The 20,427-nt window shown below is 37.5% G+C and overlaps 3 pseudogenes; 1 reads left to right on the forward strand and 2 right to left on the reverse strand.

The window, feature by feature from the left end:
- Positions 1-71: 71 nt before the first annotated feature.
- Positions 72-211, forward strand: LOC143617662 (U4 spliceosomal RNA; annotated as a pseudogene).
- A 1,676-nt stretch (positions 212-1,887) lies between these two features.
- Positions 1,888-3,906, reverse strand: LOC143603563 (L-type lectin-domain containing receptor kinase IX.1 pseudogene; annotated as a pseudogene).
- A 650-nt stretch (positions 3,907-4,556) lies between these two features.
- Positions 4,557-5,267, reverse strand: LOC143612512 (secreted RxLR effector protein 161 pseudogene; annotated as a pseudogene).
- Positions 5,268-20,427: the final 15,160 nt, after the last annotated feature.

The raw sequence follows: 20,427 nt of genomic DNA on the forward strand, positions 1-20,427 counted from the left end.
GGCGGTGGCCGATGTAGAAGGAAGCGGGCCTAGCGGTATATAAAAGGAGGGGCTGGGGATTTGTTTATGGCGTCTTTGCGCTTGGGGCAATGACGCAGCTGATGAGGTAATAACCGAAGTGCGCCAATTGTTGGTTGAAAACTATTTCCAAACCCCTTCTATGGCCTTGGGTCTCCCTTGGCCGTTGAGAGTTTCTACTTCCTTTTAAGGGTTAACTCCTACAACTTGTATTATTAAAATTTTATAGTGATATTTGCTGGTTTAAAAGTGTCCATAAAATATCACCTTAATTGTATATAAACAAACTTGACGGTGTGAGAGAGAGATAGAGAATGATATTGAGTAGTGAGAGATCAGAGATGGATGATGTTCTTGTGCAACCACACCCAAAACAACGGGTTATTTGAAAGGGGTACATGTACATGGGGGAGAGGTAGGGGCGAAAAGGTATGTTTTTGGGACGTTATAAATTGTTACCATACTGTCTTACATGTATGCACATCAAATTTTATTAGTATTATACATCATTATAGTACTAAAAAAGTTTAAAATTTGGGTTTGTTTAAAAGAAAAAAAGTTGCTCACTTGAACTCGGGTTAACCCAATATTCGACTCGCCTATTTGCCTGCTTAATCCATTAGCATCAAGTTTTCCTAGAATATTAGAAAAGTTAACTTTGCATAAATAATAAATTTAGGTTTCTCTCTATTAAAGTTGAATTTATAACTTAACAAAGAAATTCTGGAAAGTCCCCAACTTTCAGGTTCCCTTTACGCCTTCAAAATAATTGTTCTGGCCTTGCAAAGATACTGGTATTATTTAAATTTTAAAAATTTATCTGTTGAGACCTTTATTATTGTTAGTATGATCAAGTCTTATGTAGTGATATTCTTCAAGAATAATCGCAAAATAATGAGTCTTTCAAGTTTCTCTATTGATTTGATCATTCTCGAGTGTGTTACTTTAAACAGGTATTTGTCTATCAATAAATTTAGACAGAATTACAGAAATTGTCCTTTATGTTTGTACCAAATTTCACTCATTGTCCTTTATCTTTAAAATTGATATATTTTATCCTTTACGTTTAAAATCCAACAACGTTTGTCCTTTGACCCTAACCCAGTTAGTTTTTCTTGTTAAGTCAGATCAATGTACATATTAAAGTTATTAAAAAAAATCTAAATCATTATCATCCACTTTCACCTGAATATGTTCAGGTGAAAGTGGAGGATAATGATTTAGATTTTTTTTAATAACTTTAATATGTACATTGATCATTGATCTGACTTAACAAGAAAAACTAACTGGGTTAGGGTCAAAGGACAAACGTTGTTGGATTTTTAAACGTAAAGGATAAAATATATCAATTTTAAAGATAAAGGACAATGAGTGAAATTTGGTACAAACATAAAGGACAATTTCTGTAATTCTGTCATAAATTTAACACATAGTATATCTCTGTTTAACTACAAGGTATTTTGCGGTGGATATGAATAATAACATTTACTGTGTAGTCTTCTGGATACATAGCTTCGAACCATAACTGGTTCCAGTGGTCCGGCTACTATTTGCGTAGTTGGTTAACCGTATATAGCGAATGTCAAATTCTAGTTTTCAGGTTCTCGCGTTGAGTGAGCCAACAAATCTCAGTGACATGAAGGCCCTGGTCTATTGGCAATTTTCAAATCATAAATTCATACCCTTTTTTTCTCGCAGCGTGTAATGTTATGAATCAAGTGGTTTCACCAAAACTACAAAATTTTCATCTAAAATTTCTGCTTAATGTTGCCCCAAAGGTTAAAGAAAACATTTTACAAGAAGGTAAATGTCATATGATTATATATATATTCATTCATAAAATTTCTACATAATTGCCAATAAATGTATTTAACGATCATATATATAAGATGAAGATGTTGTCAAATCCACATTAGAGCCACCATATAACAGTGGCATGCGTGTTGTTGAGTAAGACGCTACAGGCATCTTTGAAGGCAATATAGGGAGGGATGATTCGGAGTTTAGTACTTGAATCGCTTGTCTCATCGATGGGCGAAGTTGTGAGTCAGGATGTACGCACCATAACCCAATGATTATTAAACGCTTGCCTTCAACTTCGTCAAATTCTAATCCTAGACGTGGATCAACTGCTTCGAAAATGGACCCAGTCCCATAAAGCTCCCAAACCCATTCCGGTAACCATATTTTCTTTTCATGTGAGTTGTAGTCAATGGCTTTTCTCCCACATACTATTTCTAATGCAACAACGCCGAAGCTAAACACATCTGTTTCTTTGCTTGCCTTGCATGTCACTAAAGATTCAGGAGCCATATAACCCAAGGTGCCAGCCAAAAGTGTTGTCTGGGAGCCCTTCTCATGGTCAACCAACTTGGCTAACCCAAAATCGCCAAGCTTTGCATTAAAATTTGAGTGCAACATCACATTACTAGATTTGATATCTCTAGGCAAAACACACTGCTCCCAGTCTTCATGTAGATAAAATAAAGTGGAAGCCAAACCGATTGCAATTTTGTATCTTGTTCCCCATGTCAACAAGCTCTTTCCCTTGAAAAGATGCGAGTCTAAGCTTCCGTTTTCCATATACTCGTAAACAAGAAGAAGTTCTCCTTTCTCATGGCACCAACCAATGAGTTGCACTAGATTTTTGTGCCTCAGCCGGCTAATGATCCTGACTTCCGATGCATACTCCTTGATTCCTTGTTTGGAGGTCTTTGACACTCTTTGACTGCTACATATGAGCTCAAATCTTTCAAAACCCCCTTATAAACTCCTCCAAAACCTCCCTGTCCAAGCTTCTCTTTCTCTGCAAAGTCAGTGGTTGCCTCAGTTAATTCAAGGTAAGAGAATCTTCTAGGACCAGTGGCGCACATCTCAAATTCATGGTTCATTTCCATAAAAAATCCAACTTCCTCTACTTCATCACCATGCTTTTCCTTCTTCCTCCATAGAATTAGTGCAAGAATAACAAAAAACGTGATTAGAACCAATACTCCAACTGTTAATCCCAACACAAGCCAGGTCTTGTTTCCTGACACGTTGTTTTCGTCAGCTTGCGTATTAATTTTACTACTGAAAATCCAAGAACTTAAGGTGTTCTGATCAAGCAAATCAGCGCTTGCAGCTGAAAACCCGAAAACAACCCATTCAGGCAACTCATTCTGGAGATCAACTGCGTGCCATATTTCACTGTCTTGAAAAACTGTATTGTTGGGGAACTCAGTGAAGGAAACAGTAAGAATACTAAGACCTGGATCATATTTAATCCAAACTCGACACTCTCTTCCAGTTGACATGTCATTAAGCCATCTTGTTTGCGTAACAGAAGAATGAGAGTTAACATTGATACCGACATGACCACATTCGGAACGATTTTCCCAAGTGTTGCAGTAAGGATCAAACTCCACCCAAACATACCGATGAACACTATCATTGCCTGTGGTATCTAACTGATCAGGAGTCATAGCACCGTTTATCAAAGAACTATTCTGAGAAAGGAAGAATATGAAGCCGTCATCTTGACGATGACGTTTAGCTGGGTCAGATAACTTTACAAATGAGAAACTGGTATAAAAGCTGGCTAGCTGACCGGATCTTTTGTCCCAAAGATGAAGCCGTTCAGTATATGTCACCTGCCCAACGACCCTTTCACTTGTATTTTGTGGGGTTACTTGAATTGCATCTTCAGAGACATAAGCTCCACCATCTAATGCAAACTCGTCCTTATCAGTTGGACTGATGTTTGTATAATAGAAGGAAACCAAAACTGCATAAGGGATTAAGATAAGAAGGAAGCAAGGCGTTAATATGGTCATGATTTAGCAGAAAAATTACCAAAGAATTTGCGAAATTTTTTATAGGTGGTTGTTCTTGGCAATAAGCATGGATATGAACCAAAGACCTTATCGACCTTATAAGGGCGACGTTTTAAGTAGATTAGTCGGGCAATAATGTAAACTGCAGCCACTTATATGGACTTTTTCCATTTGATCATCTTTTCCTATCAATTTACAGTCGAAACTGATAACAAATTGGATCGATAAACAATAATATGAACACAATAATATGGAAACGATTTCTTTATTATAAACTGAATGTGTTTGTGATGTTTACAATCAACCAGGGAGGGGTATTTATACCCTCCGGTGACGGTTATTACCGGACACGGTTACTCCGACGGTTACTACGTCAAGAGTCGCGACGTTTCATAAAACATTGCACCAGTTGTATTTTACATATTTACATTATCCACACAAACTATCACCTAATTACAATTTTGGCACTAAACTATAATAACGGTATTTTCTAATAAACTTAACAGGGTCGATGATTAACTAAAAATCACCCCCTTAATCTCGATCTTGTATTGCGAGGTCCTTGACACCTAGTAGTTCGCGCATCTCCATGAACTTGATTCTTGGCAATGCCTTCGTTAGTATATCTGCCTTCAGTTCCTCGCCACTAATGTGCTCCACTTCGATTTGTTGCTTCTCCACGCATTCTCGTATGAAGTGGTATTTTGTACTTATATGTTTGCTTCACCCGTGAAACACTGGATTTTTCATCAATGCTATCGCTGACCTGTTATCCACATACAGTGTCACTTTCTCTTGCTTCCAACTAGTCAAGTCTTCTAACAATCCTTGTAACCATAAGGCTTGACATGCAGCTGAGGCGGCTGCCATGAATTCAGCTTCACAAGATGATAGAGCAACTATAGTTTGTTTCTGAGTATTCCATGCAATCGGAGCATCACAGAAATAAAATATAGTTCCAGTTGTGCTCTTTCCATCATCAATGTCCATGTTATAGCTGCTATCACTATAACCCTTCAATACTTTTCTGCCTCCTTTCTTGTACTGAATTCCATACTCGATTGTACCTCTTACGTACCGTAGTAAGTGTTTCACGGCTTTCATGTGAGCTACTTTTGGCGAGTGCATAAACCGACTTGCATATCCTACTGCAAAGTTGATGTCTGGTCTTGTATGAGTTAGGTACCTTAGACATCCTATCAGCTTTCGGTATTCTGTTGCATTTGCTTCAGCTCCTTCTTCATTCTTTGATAATTTTAGACCTGCTTCCATCGGGTATCGTGTAGGATTACATACTAACATCCCAGCGTCCTTTAATAGCTTCTTTGCATAACCCGATTGTTTTAACGTCACCCCTTCTTCATTTTGTAGTACTTCGATCCCTAGATAGTACTTTAGTTCTCCAATATCACTCATTTCAAATGACTTCTTCATTTGCTGCTTGAATTTTGAGATATCTTCTTTATCGTTTCCTGTTACGATTAAGTCATCAACATAGACGCCTACTATTAACTTTCTTTTTCCCTTTTCACGTGTATACACTGCTGCTTCTCTTGGACATTTCTTGAAACCAAGGTCCTTTAAAGTATTATTTAATTTAATATTCCAAGCTCGTGGTACTTGACGTAGTCCATATAATGCTTTTATTAGCTTGTAGACCTTGTTTTCAGCTCCTGGTTTCACGAAACAGCTGTTCTACATATACTTCTTCGTTTAATTCACCATGCAAGAATGTTGTCTTGACGTCGAGGTGATGAATGGTCCATCCTTCATGTGCAGCTAGTGCGAGTAGTAATCGAACGGTTTCGATTCTAGCTACTGGTGTGAATACTTCTTCATAGTCAATACAATGTCTTTGTACGTATCCTTTTGCGACAAGGCGTGCTTTATATTTTGTTACTTCACCTTTCGCATCTTTCTTCAGCTTAAATACCCATTTCAAACCAATGGGCTTGTGTCCAGTAGGTAGATTGGTCAGTGTCCATGTTTTATTCTTTTCTATTGAATCTAACTCGTCTTTCATCGCCTTTTCCCATGCATTATTTCCAGTCACTTCTTTGTAATTCATTGGTTCTTCGTGCATCAATAGGAGTTCATTTCCATACATGTCAACTCCTTGAATTACAAAATCTTCATGCTCGTCCATGGCTGGAGCTCTTTCATATATTTCTGCCATATTACGTAGACCTTGAATTGGTGTGTCATCTACGTTAGGGTCTATCTCTTCACTTTCAGTGTTTTCATTTACTGATTCATTTTGCGAAAACATAGGAGATTCATCTTGACCTGGACTGGATAAAGTAGAGTCTGTTGAGGGTGTATTTTGCCCTATTGACTGTGATCCTTGGCTTGGTGGGGTACTTGGGGTTTCTGGTTCATCGGGATCTTCCCCATAGGTCTCATCTTGATTATCATTGGTTGTGGTTAATTCTCCTTCAACCACAAACTCTACCCATTCGGGTCCTTCATCGGCGTTTGTGAGATGATTCTTCCAATCCCATGCCTTGTTTTCTTCAAATTCCACATCGCGGCTCACCATTACTTTATTTGTATTTGGGTTATATAACCGATATGCTTTACTTCCTGGTTCGGTACCCAAATAAATGGTTCTTTCACTTCGATCATCAAGTTTCCTTAAATTTACTGCAGGAATCTTCGCATGAGCCACACAGCCGAACACTCTCAAGTGTTTCAAATTCAGCTTTCGCCCTGACATTGCTTCATATGGTGTTATGTTTTCGAGGGCCTTTGTTGGTGTGAGATTTAGCACATACACCGCATGTCTCACTCCTTCACCCCAAAAGTTTTGTGGGACATTCATACCTTTTAGTAGGCACCGTGTAGTTCCGATCACGGTCCTGTTCTTGCGTTCTACTACTCCATTCTGTTGTGGAGTGTAAGGGGCTGTGAGTTGTCGTAGTATATCATTTCTTTCACAAAATATCTTTAACTCTTTCGAGGTAAACTCTCCTCCTCTGTCGGTTCTTAAGGTCTTAATCTTATGACCTGTTTCAACTTCAACTACTTCTTTGAACTTAACGAAAAAGTTCAATGCTTCATCCTTAGACTTTATGATATATGCCCACATATATCGAGAGTAATCATCCATCAATAAAAACACATATTTGTTACCGGATTGTGTTGTTGGTGAGATTGGGCCACATAGGTCGCCGTTAGACTAATTCTAGCAGTCGCTTTGCTCGAAATTGTGTTTGAGCTGGAAATGAGTGTCGTGTTTGTTTTCCAGCTAGACATATATCACATACTTGTGGCTGATGGGTAAAATCTGGCACACCCTTGGCCATATTTTTCTTAACAATCATTTTAACGAACTCGAATCCAATATGTCCGAGTCTTGCATGCCACAACATTGACGTCTCATTTGCTTTTGTAAGAAAACACATTGATTTTCCCATATCAAGCTTTACTTTGTAGAGACGATTTTGTGATCTTTCCACCTTCATCAGGAGATCACCAGAGTCATCATATATCCATAAAAACTCGTTCTTTATTAGTATATCACACCCATTTTCAATAGCTTGTCCTAAGCTCAAAATGTTATTTCGAAGATCGGGTATGTAGTATACGTCGGTGATTGTCTTTTCTTCACCGTTATTGCAATTTACTCGTATTGAGCCTTTTCCTCTTATCTTCACATGCGAATCGTCTCCGAATTTTACTTCTCCATTGATGTCTTCATTTAGTTCAGAGAAATGAGATTTAATCCCTGTCATATGGTTGCTTGCTCCGTTGTTTAAATACCATATATCTTTATTACTTAGCTCGGCTTCCAATCTTCTTGGTGTTATCTTTTCTTCATTGAGGAAAATTGCATCTTTCCGTTTGGAGCTACAGCTAGCTAACAAGAGAGTTTTTATTACTTGTTCAGTTTGAACAATATTGGCTTCTTCTTTATTCTTGGACTTTTGACACTCAGATGCGTAATGACCAAGTTCATTACATTGGTAACACTTTATTTGACTTTTGTCTTTATACTTTGACTGGTCCTTCCGATCATTTGATGATGATCCTTGACCTCCATGGTCTTGTCTGAACGGCTTTCCATGCCCACGGCTCTTTCCACGGCCATTGTAATTATTACGATTTTGTCCTTGCTTAGGACGATGACCAGCTTGTTGTTTATACTTTCCTTGCAAGCGAGTAAATAACAGTTTACTGTCCTTTATACTCGAATCTTCTTTTCCTTTGATTCGTTCTTCATATGCTTTAAGTCTCCCTATGGCTTCTTCCAACTTCATGTTGTCAACATCGTAGCATTGTTCGATTATTGCAACGATATGAATAAAACGATCTGGCATGGAGTCAAGGAGTTTCCAGACCATGTCAGATTCATCAATTGTTGTGCCAAGCGTTACGGCTTTGGAGACTAGCCGTTTAATTTTCCCGAGAAGTCATCGATGGTTTCTCCATCTTTCATCTTTAATGACTCAAACTCAGCCTTTAGAGTTGAGAGTCGTGCCTTTTTTACTCTTTCGACACCCATATTCCTTACTTTGATTGCTTCCCATATTTATGTAGCTTTCGTATATTGAGCTACTTGTAGTACCACGTCTTCTGGCAGTGCATGATAAAGGTAGGCTATTGCCATGTTGTTCTTTTTTTTGGTCAACAACTTTTCCTTCTTCTGGTTCAATGGCTTCCAGTAATCCATGAACGTTAAAAATTGCTTTAATTTTTACTGCCCATATTGTATAGTTTGTGGAATTTAATATGGGACATTGAAATGATAACAACGTGTTATCCCTTGGTTGGTTGGGTTGGCTATTCTGACTTGTCGAGGTTTCTTGTCCATCTGACATCGTGCGATATTTTCTTTAATCGTTATAAACGGGTCGGCTTGCTATCGGTTCTTCGATGCAAAGTTTTATCTAGTAATTTTAATTATCTAAATTTATTTTGAAAATTATTAAATTTTGTCAGGTCGTTTCGGATCGGATCTTAATCAATCATGTCATAACTCACACAAAATTAATCGTGTTGACAAGCGAGTTAATGACGGGTTACTATGTTTAGAAAGATGACCGTTTGTTAAAGGCGGAATCAATAACAAACATACGGTTGCAGTGAATATTCAAAATACGAAGACACACAAAGGATTCACTCAAAAGATTTCCATTTATATAACGTTAATCATACAAAAGGATAATCGATTAGGGTTTAGGAGGAATCCTAGGACAGCCGTCACACACAAAATATTCACTTAATTAATGTGTCGGTCTTATCCTCTCTGTCTCTCGTGTCCTTTGCGGCGTGCCCTAATTATTCTATTTATAGGCCTGCCAACCTAGGACAGCTGTCATTCCTTCTAGAAACCCTATCCGATAGTATATATTCAATTTACATATTCAAAAATTATACTAAGTGTAAAACAAGTCTTCCGGGTAGGCTTTTCATTAAACTTCAGTCTCCGAGTACGCAGTGTACTCGGCCTTCCTTCAGACTTGGTAAACATAGAAGTGTACTCGGAATCAGTTTCTGGGTAGACTTTACTTAAAGAATATTTTACCAAGTAAAATATTCACCGAGTAGACTTCAATCTTCTTGGACTTATCAAACTTTGCTCGACAAATCCTTACGAGCAACCTTGTTCTTCTATGATCCTGTTCGGCTCATTGTCAGTTGAATAACTTATTGATAAGGCGTACTCGGGAGTACATACCTTGCTTGAGCAGAACCTTACTCGATATAACTTAGAGATATTCCATCAACTCATCAAGTATACTTGGACCACAATTATTAAAGAATACCTTGCCCGGTCTTCCAAATACTTGGTTTCTTGGACTTGGTTGACCAAACCTTACTCGGAAGAGTAAAATACTTGGTCTTGAAGAACAATCCTGCTTGACAAAGTGAACCTTGCTCGGATATGCCAAATTAATGAACCTTACTCGGGAAAACACTAAAAAGCATACCTTGCTCGGATATCCACAAAAGAAGACTACTTGAAGTAAACCTTGCCCGGGAGGCAAAATCTCGTACTCGGCTAAGTAAAAGCTTACTCGAAGGTCCAAGGTGTACCCGGGTTCAATACTTAGCAGTTTCTGAGGAGGTTGAGAAGATTCCAATCTTCAATATTCTTCATTTAGGTCAAATCTCCTCATTTGGGTCAAACTCTTGACCCAAAAATCTCCCCCTAGATTGGAACACCTCAGCTGACCCAAAACACTCTAAGGTTGCATACACTTAGCAAAATACACATCAAATTAAAGTCAAATTTCATAATCAAATTACATAAACAACATTACATATTCAGAAGCTTGTCCGAAGACATTACAAAGCAAAGCCTATTCTATCTCATTTGTCTTTTCCTCTCATTGTAGGCTGCTTGTCTTCTCAGCTGGATCACAGATGCTGCTCTTTCTCTGAATATATTGAGCACTTGGTAGTGAGTGTGTCCTTCTGGTATCACCAAGTCTCTTATATCAGTAAGATCATCATTATGTAGGCATGTCAGATCTGCATCCTTCTTGATTGTTGCCAAGGCCTTCCCATCCGAGTTCCTCAGCACATAGTGGCCAGTGTCTTCTTTGTATTCAACTTCTATAATGACACCGTTCTTCTGCACTGTGTAATTTGGCCTTCTCATCCTTCTTCCCAAGCTTATACAAGTCTCCATGTTGGACAGAGGATTCTGATCTCGGACTCTCATCTGGTAGTTCAGTTCAGCCCTGTCCATTTTCTTCAGTTTTTCTGACCTCTTTGACTTGTGAAGTTGGATCAGTCTCCAACTTCTCTTTTCTTTCAAAAATTTGAACCCATCAGCAGCCTGTTCTTGCAGATACTTAGATAAGTCATTCATCTGTCTTCCTGCTGATCTGTCCCTGTTCCTGTAATCATACAAGTGAAGTGTGGCCATCCTTCTTAATTGATCTTCATTATACTCACGGAAGTCACTTCTGACCACAATCTCCTTTAGCATGCTGCTCTCCATAATCACTTTCATAGAATCAGTAACTGAATCATAGTACAGCTCTCTGGGTAGATCCACATCAGACTGTGGTCTTGTTCTTTGTTGTACTGAGCTGCTTGAATCCCCTCTTCCTGCTTGGCCTCTTCCTCTTTGCAATCTTTGATGGATTGGAGGTCTGAATGGAATTGATTTCTTGGGCTTTTGAGGTCCCAAGTTGAATGTCTTCACATATATTGCTTCCACCATCTCAGTAGGAAGGTTTGCAATCTCCACTATGTCATGTCCTGCTGCCTCCAGCTCAATTAACATTTTGATCATTCCTGGAGTTCTTGCTAGTCCAGCAGGCACAAATCTGCCATCAGAGTAATATCTGGGATTTTCTCCCTCCCTTAATGCTTTTTCCCACTCATCCTTCTGCAGATAGAAAAGAGTCTTCAAGTCCTCTTTCTCCAACACATTAAAGTCTTCTTCAGTCATCCCTCTCTTGTTTGTCATTATGTTTCTTAGGATGCTGATCATTTCCTCATTCTCCCAAGGCATAAATGGTTCAGTTTCTTGTTCAGATTTGACATCATCTTGAGGGATAGAAATTTCAACAGGTTTGACTTGCTCTTTTTCCTTCTCCCTTAAGGTCTGAATTCTTCTTTTCTTCTTTGGAGGCTCATTAGATAGTTCTTTTTGAGTTGTGCTCTCAGTATAGACCCTTTTCAACTCTTTCTCTTTCCTTTTGGAATATTGGTCAAATACTGCCTATTTGCTCAGATTTCTCACAACCTCAGGCTTCATGCCTTTCTCAATCAAATACCTAAACATGCCATCATATTTCTTCTTTAATTCTTCCAATTCCATCTTATCATCTTGTTTCACAAACTTTTCTGCAACTATCTCTTTCTCGCTGTTATAAAGATCTTGAATTTGTTCAGCAGTGTATTTTTCTAAGGCAGCTTCAGGATAGCCTCTAACCTTCAAAAAAGTTTAATAATGCTCAGTATTTTTCTTTCTCTTTTCAACTTTCTTTAAGACTTCCTCTGCATTAATTTCAATGTTTCCCCTTTGAATATAAGTCATTTCAGCTTGAGGGGTCTCAGCAATGGAGCTTGTGTCAACTTTCTCACCTCCTTGATTAGGGTGATCATCACCCTTTCCATCAGACTCCTCAGAGTCATCCTCCTCATCATCTGATAAGTCATTCATGGCATCTATTTTGGGTTCATCAGAGTCAGGATGCTCTGGTTCATCCATATTTTCATCTTCATCTTTATCAGAAACATTAACATCAGGACCCTGGTAATTTTTCTCCTGGTTGCAATGTTTGCAAGGGGATTGCCCTGATTGGTTCATCATCAGTCTGTTCAGCAGATTTCTTTCTTCTTTGATAGGTCTTTTCATATCTTCTTTCTCCCCAGTTACTAGCAGGGTTCTTTTTCATATCCTCCTTAACCTGTTCTGCCCATTTCTTGGCAGCTGCAGATGCAATTGACTCCCCAATCTCTTCAGGTATAATCATGTCAGTGTTAAGATTGGTTGATGGTTCAACAGTCTCCGATTGTTGCTCCTGAAACTTGTTTACCACCTTTCTCAAAGAGTCATCAAACTCTTGAGTTTTGTTCATATTCACCAGAATTTCAATAACCTCTTGATCTGCCACATATTGAAATATTTCTTTTGCTACATTGGCTTCTTTGATCAATAGGTTCTGCTGTGCCAACTCTTCTTCAGTCAAGGAATGGGCAATTGTTTCCCTTTCCATTGATTCTTTAATAAGTCTTTCTCTCTCAGCAAGAGCAGCAGCAGCAGCAGTATCCACAAAAGTTACATCTTTTTCAACGTATACAGCAGGTTCTTCATCTGTGGCTATCTCTTTACCCTTTTCTTTTCTCTTTCTTAACTGTTCTTCATTTTCTTTTTCATCACTTCCAAACTCATCAATCTCTCTAAATAAGTCTTCCAATTCAGAGTCATGCTCTACCCTCTTGGAACTAGCTTCTTGATCATCATTTGGCTCAGTGTGTTTTAGTTCCTCAGTAGCAGCACTCACATTCACATTCTCCACACTCATTTCTTCATTCACAATCTCAGTCAACTCTTCTGTCAGCACATTCTCAACATCATCATTGATTACTTCTTCTCTCACATCCATTACAGATTCATCACTATCATCATATTCATTCATGATCCTCATCAAACCATCAATATTTTCAATATCAGTCATGACCATATCATTCTCATCTATATTCTCCCCCTGTTTTGGGGCAGCTGAGGTCTTCTCAACCTCCTGCACCAGGGTTCGAATTAACAATTCAGCATCAGCTAACTTTTTCAATAACAGTTCATTTTCACTTGTTAGCTTTTCATTCTTTCTTTTCAAATCAGTATTTTCATCCCTAACCTCCTCCACTTGCCTTTTCAACTCATCATTTTCAAGCATCAACTCAGCATTTCTTAGTGACATATCATCATGTGGACTTGTAGGGTTTGATGTAGTAAATGGTTCAAAATCAGGTAGGTTTGTGGTAGGGGTTTGTGGTGTTGGTGATTGATGTGTGTATTGATATGTGGATGTTTCTGGTTGGTCTAGGGTAAGGGTTTGAGGTGGTGTTTGATGTGGTGAGGTAGGTGGTGGTGATTGTGGTAGTGTAGGGATAGGTTGTTCAAGTTCTTCATGTTGCTCCCCCTGTACTGGTGCCATAACCTCCATATCCAGACCATCTCCCCCATCATTGCCATCAACATCATCATTAGAGTCTCCTTCAGCACTCTCCTCATCACTCCCTTCTTCCTCCTCTGAGCTCAGCTCAGGCACAGGCATTATACCAAATCATGGTTTAATAACCATGGCAGAATTTCCAATGGAATACTTGCATCAAAATTGTTAGAGACACCAGGATTCTTTATTCTCTTGTAGGCATCGGGATCTTGCAGTTTATGGGTGGTTCCAATTGTTGGTAAATCTTGTAGTGTGCTATTGAATATGATCTGCAGGAATCTCGGGTACTGTAAAAATCTTTTTCTTTCCGGTTTCTTTAGATTCCCCACTAGCCCATCAAAGATCATCTTGGAAAAATTAAATGGCAGATCATAGATTGTTCCAACGGTGGCATTTGCTAGATCAAGACTCATCAGAGTCCATGATCCCTTTCTCGGAGCAAATCCATGTATGATGTGATGAATCAGAAATCTGTACAACATTGGAAATAATCCCTTCTAAAACTGTCCCTCATGGACATTTCCTTGATACCCCATAGTTTCTCTGAAAATCTTCAACAGATGCTTTGTATCGAAGCTAATGTGATTGTGATCATCGTCATTCAGTCTTAAACATCTTCTGATCAATCTTTCAGTGATCTGTATCTCCTGTCTGGCCACGGTTGCCTCGATTCGTCTTTCATTACCGTCTTCAATAAGCTCTGCTGATCTCCAGAAATCCAAGGAGTGATTTCTGTAGATAATCGGGCTTTCAGTGAGAGCAAAGCTAATGTTTGACCGTGCCATCCATAAGATCATTCGAGCCATCGGTTCATTTTCTGGTGTTACTTGTAGTAGTGCGCACATATTGTGCTTTGGCTCAAACACATATTTCGGCTCGTTGTCCGCCATATCTGTAAAACATAAACAAACATATTCAAAGTGAAATTAGACATAAAGTTTAAAACTTTAGACAATTTCAAGTTATAAAAATGAAGAAGAAAGAAAGAAATCTTCAAGAACCTGTTCTTCGAGAAATTAATAACCTAAACACATAAACAGAGTGTTAGTACTCGAATACATTATCAAGTCACAATAACAATCTAATCGTGATCGGAAAACATAAAATTTTATGCTTACCGAGTCGGAAATTAGTGGCTGATAAAAATTAGGGTTTGGATTAATCTTGAATTCGATAAGTCGGTTATTTTTCTTAGTAAGAGAGATTTGCAGTGGAAGGAGAGAGATAGAGGGAAATAATGTAGAAGAAATTTGCCTAAGTCCCTCTTTTATACATTTTGAAAGTGGGTTTTAAATGCTTTTTGTCTTCTTGTGAATTACTAGCTGTCAACCAGTAACGTTATCCACTTGATATATTAAAAACATTTAATCTCATTTAAAATTATAAGACCTTACTCGAAAAATTAATTTATCCAAAGTCTAATCGATCTTCTTCCACTAACAAACCTTACTCGGTCAAACTTTACTCGAAAACTTTTCATTTTGAATGTGAAGTTTGCCCGAATAATTCTCTATTTAAACCTTGCTCAATCAAGTAAATTAATTTAAAGTTAAGATATAATGAAGAAAGCTTACCCGAAATACTTGATTTCTTGAGAAATAAATCGCAAGACAAATAATCAAATATAGTTATCAAATAAACATTCTTATTAAGAATCAATTAAGATCCTCCCAAAAATTTCTCAAATTCAAATTAAAACTTATCTAGCATGAACCCTAAAAATCATAATCACTAACATATTCAAACAACGTATTCATTTAAGTATGAGTCTAAACAATTTCATCATACTAACTCACATATTCAATCAATGCATTCATTCAAGTATGCTTGTATGAAGATTGTGCTCGAGCACTCTTTCAAATGTAAAGTGTGCTCGGACAACAATCTTATGCAAAGTATACCCGAATAACTTTCATATAATACAAAGTGTGCTCGAGACCAAATTCTAGCAGACAGCGTACTCGGAAAGTTAGGTTTTGAAAATTACCAAGTATATTGAAGGAACACAAGTGTACCCGAAATATAAAGTGTGCTCGGAAAACAAAGTTTGCCCGAAAACACTTGTAATTTCAAAGAAATCATAAACACATATATCACAGAGCATGCTCTGAATGAAATTAAACACATAAACATTTAAGTGTGCTATAGTCTAAAATTTCATAGAGCTTGCTCGAAAATCCTAAGTTAGCACTAAGCTTGCTAGGATAAACACATTCAATCATCAGGTATGCCCTTGTTCGAGGGAACTTATCATATCAAACCATACCCGAAAAATGACAAACTTAAACAGTAACATCTAAGCGTGCCCGGAAAGATTAACAAACCTTTCCTAACAACATATTCACACAAAGCTTACTTGGTGTACTCACTTAAGTTCACAAAGTTTGCTTGAAAACACAATCAGCATATTACATGCATAGCTTATTCGAAGCTAACATAAAACATGCATAGCTTACTCGAAACAAGAATTTCTTGTTAACAGTTAGCTATTTCAACACATAATCATCTCAAGACTTCAAGCTTGCTCGGAAAGTGAGTGCAACAGTGTAAACACTTCAAAGCATGCCCGAAAATCATAATGTTAGTCAAAAATGACTAAGCTTACTCGGAAAGGTTGAAAGTTGTCAAACCTTACCCGAAACAACATATTCACACATAATCAACTGTTCTGTACTCGGAAAGGTTATAATTCAATAACCTTACCCGAAAATACATATTCAAACAGTTTGTGCTCGAGAAGGTTAGAAATCATCAAACCTTACTCGAACTTACATATTCAACCATAATCAACTGTTCTGTACTCGGAAAGGTTATAATTCAATAACCTTACCCGAAAATACATATTCAAACAGTTTGTGCTCGAGAGGGTTAGAAATCATCAAACCTTACTCGAACTTACATATTCAGCCTATTTTAGGCAAAATGCAACACTTTTTGAATTAAACCACTTTTCAAAGACATTTCTAAGTTATGTATCCTTTCAGAACATAGTTTAAGAGCAAATGGTGCATTTAGAGATTAAATTTCAGTTATACTTCATTTCAAAACAATTTCTTTTATAAACTGAAAAGATCTCAGGAATGGGATCATATTGACTAAGTAGCTATCTCATTACTTCACTCTCAGCATTATTATGACAACTTAGATAGGTTAACAGCAGGTATAAACTTAGCATGATTTTCATCTCTTTGGTGATATGATTAAGGTTCAATTTGAGTATAATGCAATAATGGTCAACACTGTGCTATGATGCCTCATATCTCTTCTCAAAGCTTATTTGGCTTTCCCCAGATCACCCCAATTTGACTCCAACCTCCTGTATTTGGTCAAAAATAGTTTCTTATGACAGAACTTATTATATAGAGGTTGAACGTTGGACTTACAGTTAGCAACATGCCTTTCATTCAAGATGAGACAGATTTTGTCAACATCTTTGTAGTTCTTGTTGTAACCCTCTTGTTTGATAAAATATTTAAAACATTCATCAACTTTTGGTTGATTTATTCATTCTTCCCCTTGTTTTTGATATTTTCTCAAAATTTTCTTAAAGCATGTTCTTTGTCATACAAAAAAAATTGTTTCATTTTGGTTGACCAAATAACAACAGGCTTGTGTATGACTGGGTAATCACTTTTCTGTCATATCATTCGGAGAGATCTATCTTGAGACATGCAAAACAACCATGCATCTCCACATAAAGATTAGCATATTCATTATGTTTATATCACCTTAGATTTTACATCATCATGGGAAAGTAACCATACATGTTAAAGACTATACTAAGGCCTTTTTTAGCCTAATAATTCCATATGATTAGCTAAGTAGTCAATGTACTATCATTTCCCATAAATACAGTTTAATATTCAATCACCCCAATACCTCTTCATTGTCAGGTTAATGGCTATCCTGTTTTGACCAAAAGTGGTCAACAGGACCAAACATACATGTGAGTATATGTCCTTTTAAAGTCAGAGTTATTGACATAGTTTTAAGTGAAGGAATAAGAAACAAGTCATAATTTCCCCAAATGCATTCAGTTTTCAGGTCAATGGCTATCCTTTGAATCAATAGAGATTTAAGGACCAAACATACACAAGTGCATGTCCTTCCAACTGGGCAAATGACATAATTTTCAGCAAAAAAAAAAACAACTGTTTGAGATCTTTCCCTTTAAAAATCCTTCTTTTAAGCTTCTTAAAAGCTTGAACTGAATAATCTTATCATATCTCATCACCATTAATCAACTTGCTCATGTTTTGACCAAAATATAGTATTTATGCAAAATTCATTATAAATTTCATTGAATCACTTAATTTTGACATAAAGCACATTTTGACATAAACAGTTGCATCGCATACTCAAATCTTAATCATTCTTACATCATCAAGAAAAACATACTGTAATTTCATTCAATGTCTATTCTACCTTAACAACTTCAGAAGATCAGATTAAGAACATATTCAAGTAACCATTAACATGTGATTACTCATGACATTATATAAGCAATTAATCTCACCTAAACAGATCAAACTACTTATCATAACATCAGATCAGTTAACATAATAGTCAAGAATTATCATCAATGTCAACCAAATTGCACTGATAGCTACTTAACCACCTATCAGTTAACATCAAAATAGTGACATAATCAAAAACATATTAAACAACATATTCAGCAGCATATTCAGCAACATATTCAACTTGTGTAACCTCTTCTAAAATATTCAAGTAGCACATAGAGGTACACAACTAAGCACACATCCTTAATCAGATTTCATCAAAGTTGATCATCCCCAGGGCTTTCAAAAGAAAGTTGAACCTGGTTCTATCAAGTGGTTGGTGAATAGGTCAGCCAGATTATCACTTATATCAACTCTTTGCATTTCAATCAACCCTTTTTCACTACAATCTCTGATGAAGTGATGTCTGATTTCAATATGCTTGGTCTTAGAATGTTGCACATGATTCTTAACAGTAAAATATGCAGCAGTATTATCAATCAGAATAGGGGTGTTTAGAAAGTTCAAACCATAGTCCAGCATCTGATTCTGAATCCAGAGAACTTATGCACAGCAGGCAGATGCAGCAACATATTCAGCTTCTGCAGTGGAGATTGACACTGTGGTCTGTTTCTTGCATTGCCATGACACTAGCCTTTCACCCAAAAACTGGCATCCCCCTGATGTTGACTTTCTACTCATATTGCATCCATCATAATCACTGTCTGTATATGCAATCAGATCAAAGGATTGGTTCTTTGGATACCAAATCCCTAAGTCTGGTCTTCCCTTCAAATATCTGAATATTCTTTTCACAACATTCATGTGGGAGACTTTTGGATTTGACTGGAACCTAGCACATACACACACAGCAAACATGATATCTGGTCTTGTTGCAGTCAGATACATCAGAGATCCAATCTTTGCTCTGTATTCATGTTCATCAACTGACTCCCCCTTTTCATCAGCTATCATCTTTTCTTTGGTGTCCATTGGAGTTGAGGCAGCCTTGTAATCATGACAGTTGAACTTATTCATAATGTCCTGCACATACTACAATCTCTGATGAAGTGATGTCTGATTTCAATATGCTTAGTCTTAGAATGTTGCACATGATTCTTAACAGTAAAATATGCAGCAGTATTATCAATCAGAATAGGGGTGTTTAGAAAGTTCAAACCATAGTCCAGCATCTGATTCTGAATCCAGAGAACTTATGCACAGCAGGCAGATGCAGCAACATATTCAGCTTCTGCAGTGGAGATTGACACTGTGGTCTGTTTCTTGCATTGCCATGACACTAGCCTTTCACCCAAAAACTGGCATCCCCCTGATGTTGACTTTCTACTCATATTGCATCCATCATAATCACTGTCTGTATATGCAATCAGATCAAAGGATTGGTTCTTTGGATACCAAATCCCTAAGTCTGGTCTTCCCTTCAAATATCTGAATATTCTTTTCACAGCATTCATGTGGGAGACTTTTGGATTTGACTGGAACCTAGCACATACACACACAGCAAACATGATATCTGGTCTTGTTGTAGTCAGATACATCAGAGATCCAATCTTTGCTCTGTATTCATGTTCATCAACTGACTCCCCCTTTTCATCAGCTATCATCTTTTCTTTGGTGTCCATTGGAGTTGAGGCAGCCTTGTAATCATGACAGTTGAACTTATTCATAATGTCCTGCACATACTTAACTTGGTGAATGAAGATTCCTTCATCCTTTTGTTGAACTTGTAGTCCCAGAAAGAAATTCATTTCACCCATGGAACTCATGCTGTACTTGGACTTCATCACCTCTTCAAACTCCAAACACATATTTTCATTTGTAGATCCAAAGATGATATCATCAACATAGACTTGTACAAGCAGCAAATCTGACCCTTTTCTTTTGTAGAAGAGTGTCTTGTCAATGGCTCCCCTTGTGAAGCCATTTTCAAGTAAATGAGTTGATAACTCATCATACCATGCTCTAGGAGCCTGATGTAAACCATAAAGGGCTTTGTTTAGCTTATACACCCTGTTTGGATACATGGGATCCTCAAAACCTGGTGGTTGAGTCACATACACTTCTTCATCAATCTTTCCATTAAGGAATGCAGATTTGACATCAAGCTGGAATACTTTAATGTTCTTTGAGGCAGCATATGCAAGAAAAATCCATATGGCTTCCAGTCTTGCAACTGGTGCAAACACTTCCTCAAAGTCTATCCCTTCCTCTTGAAGACATCCCAGTGCTACAAGTCTAGCTTTGTTCTTAATCACCAAACCCCTTTCATCCATTTTGTTTCTGAACACCCATTTGGTTCCTATTGCATATCTGTCATGTGGCTTGTCTACAAGATCCCATACATGTAAATCTCTAAACTGGGCCAATTCCTCTTGCATTGCCTCTACCCAACTATTGTCTTTTAAAGCTTAAGCAATATTCTTTGGTTCTAATTAG

This window comes from Bidens hawaiensis, unplaced genomic scaffold (assembly GCF_021521415.1).
Source record: "Bidens hawaiensis isolate Kalapana, Puna unplaced genomic scaffold, B.hawaiensis_p1.1 tig00000237_1, whole genome shotgun sequence".
Classification (NCBI taxonomy): domain Eukaryota; kingdom Viridiplantae; phylum Streptophyta; class Magnoliopsida; order Asterales; family Asteraceae; genus Bidens; species Bidens hawaiensis.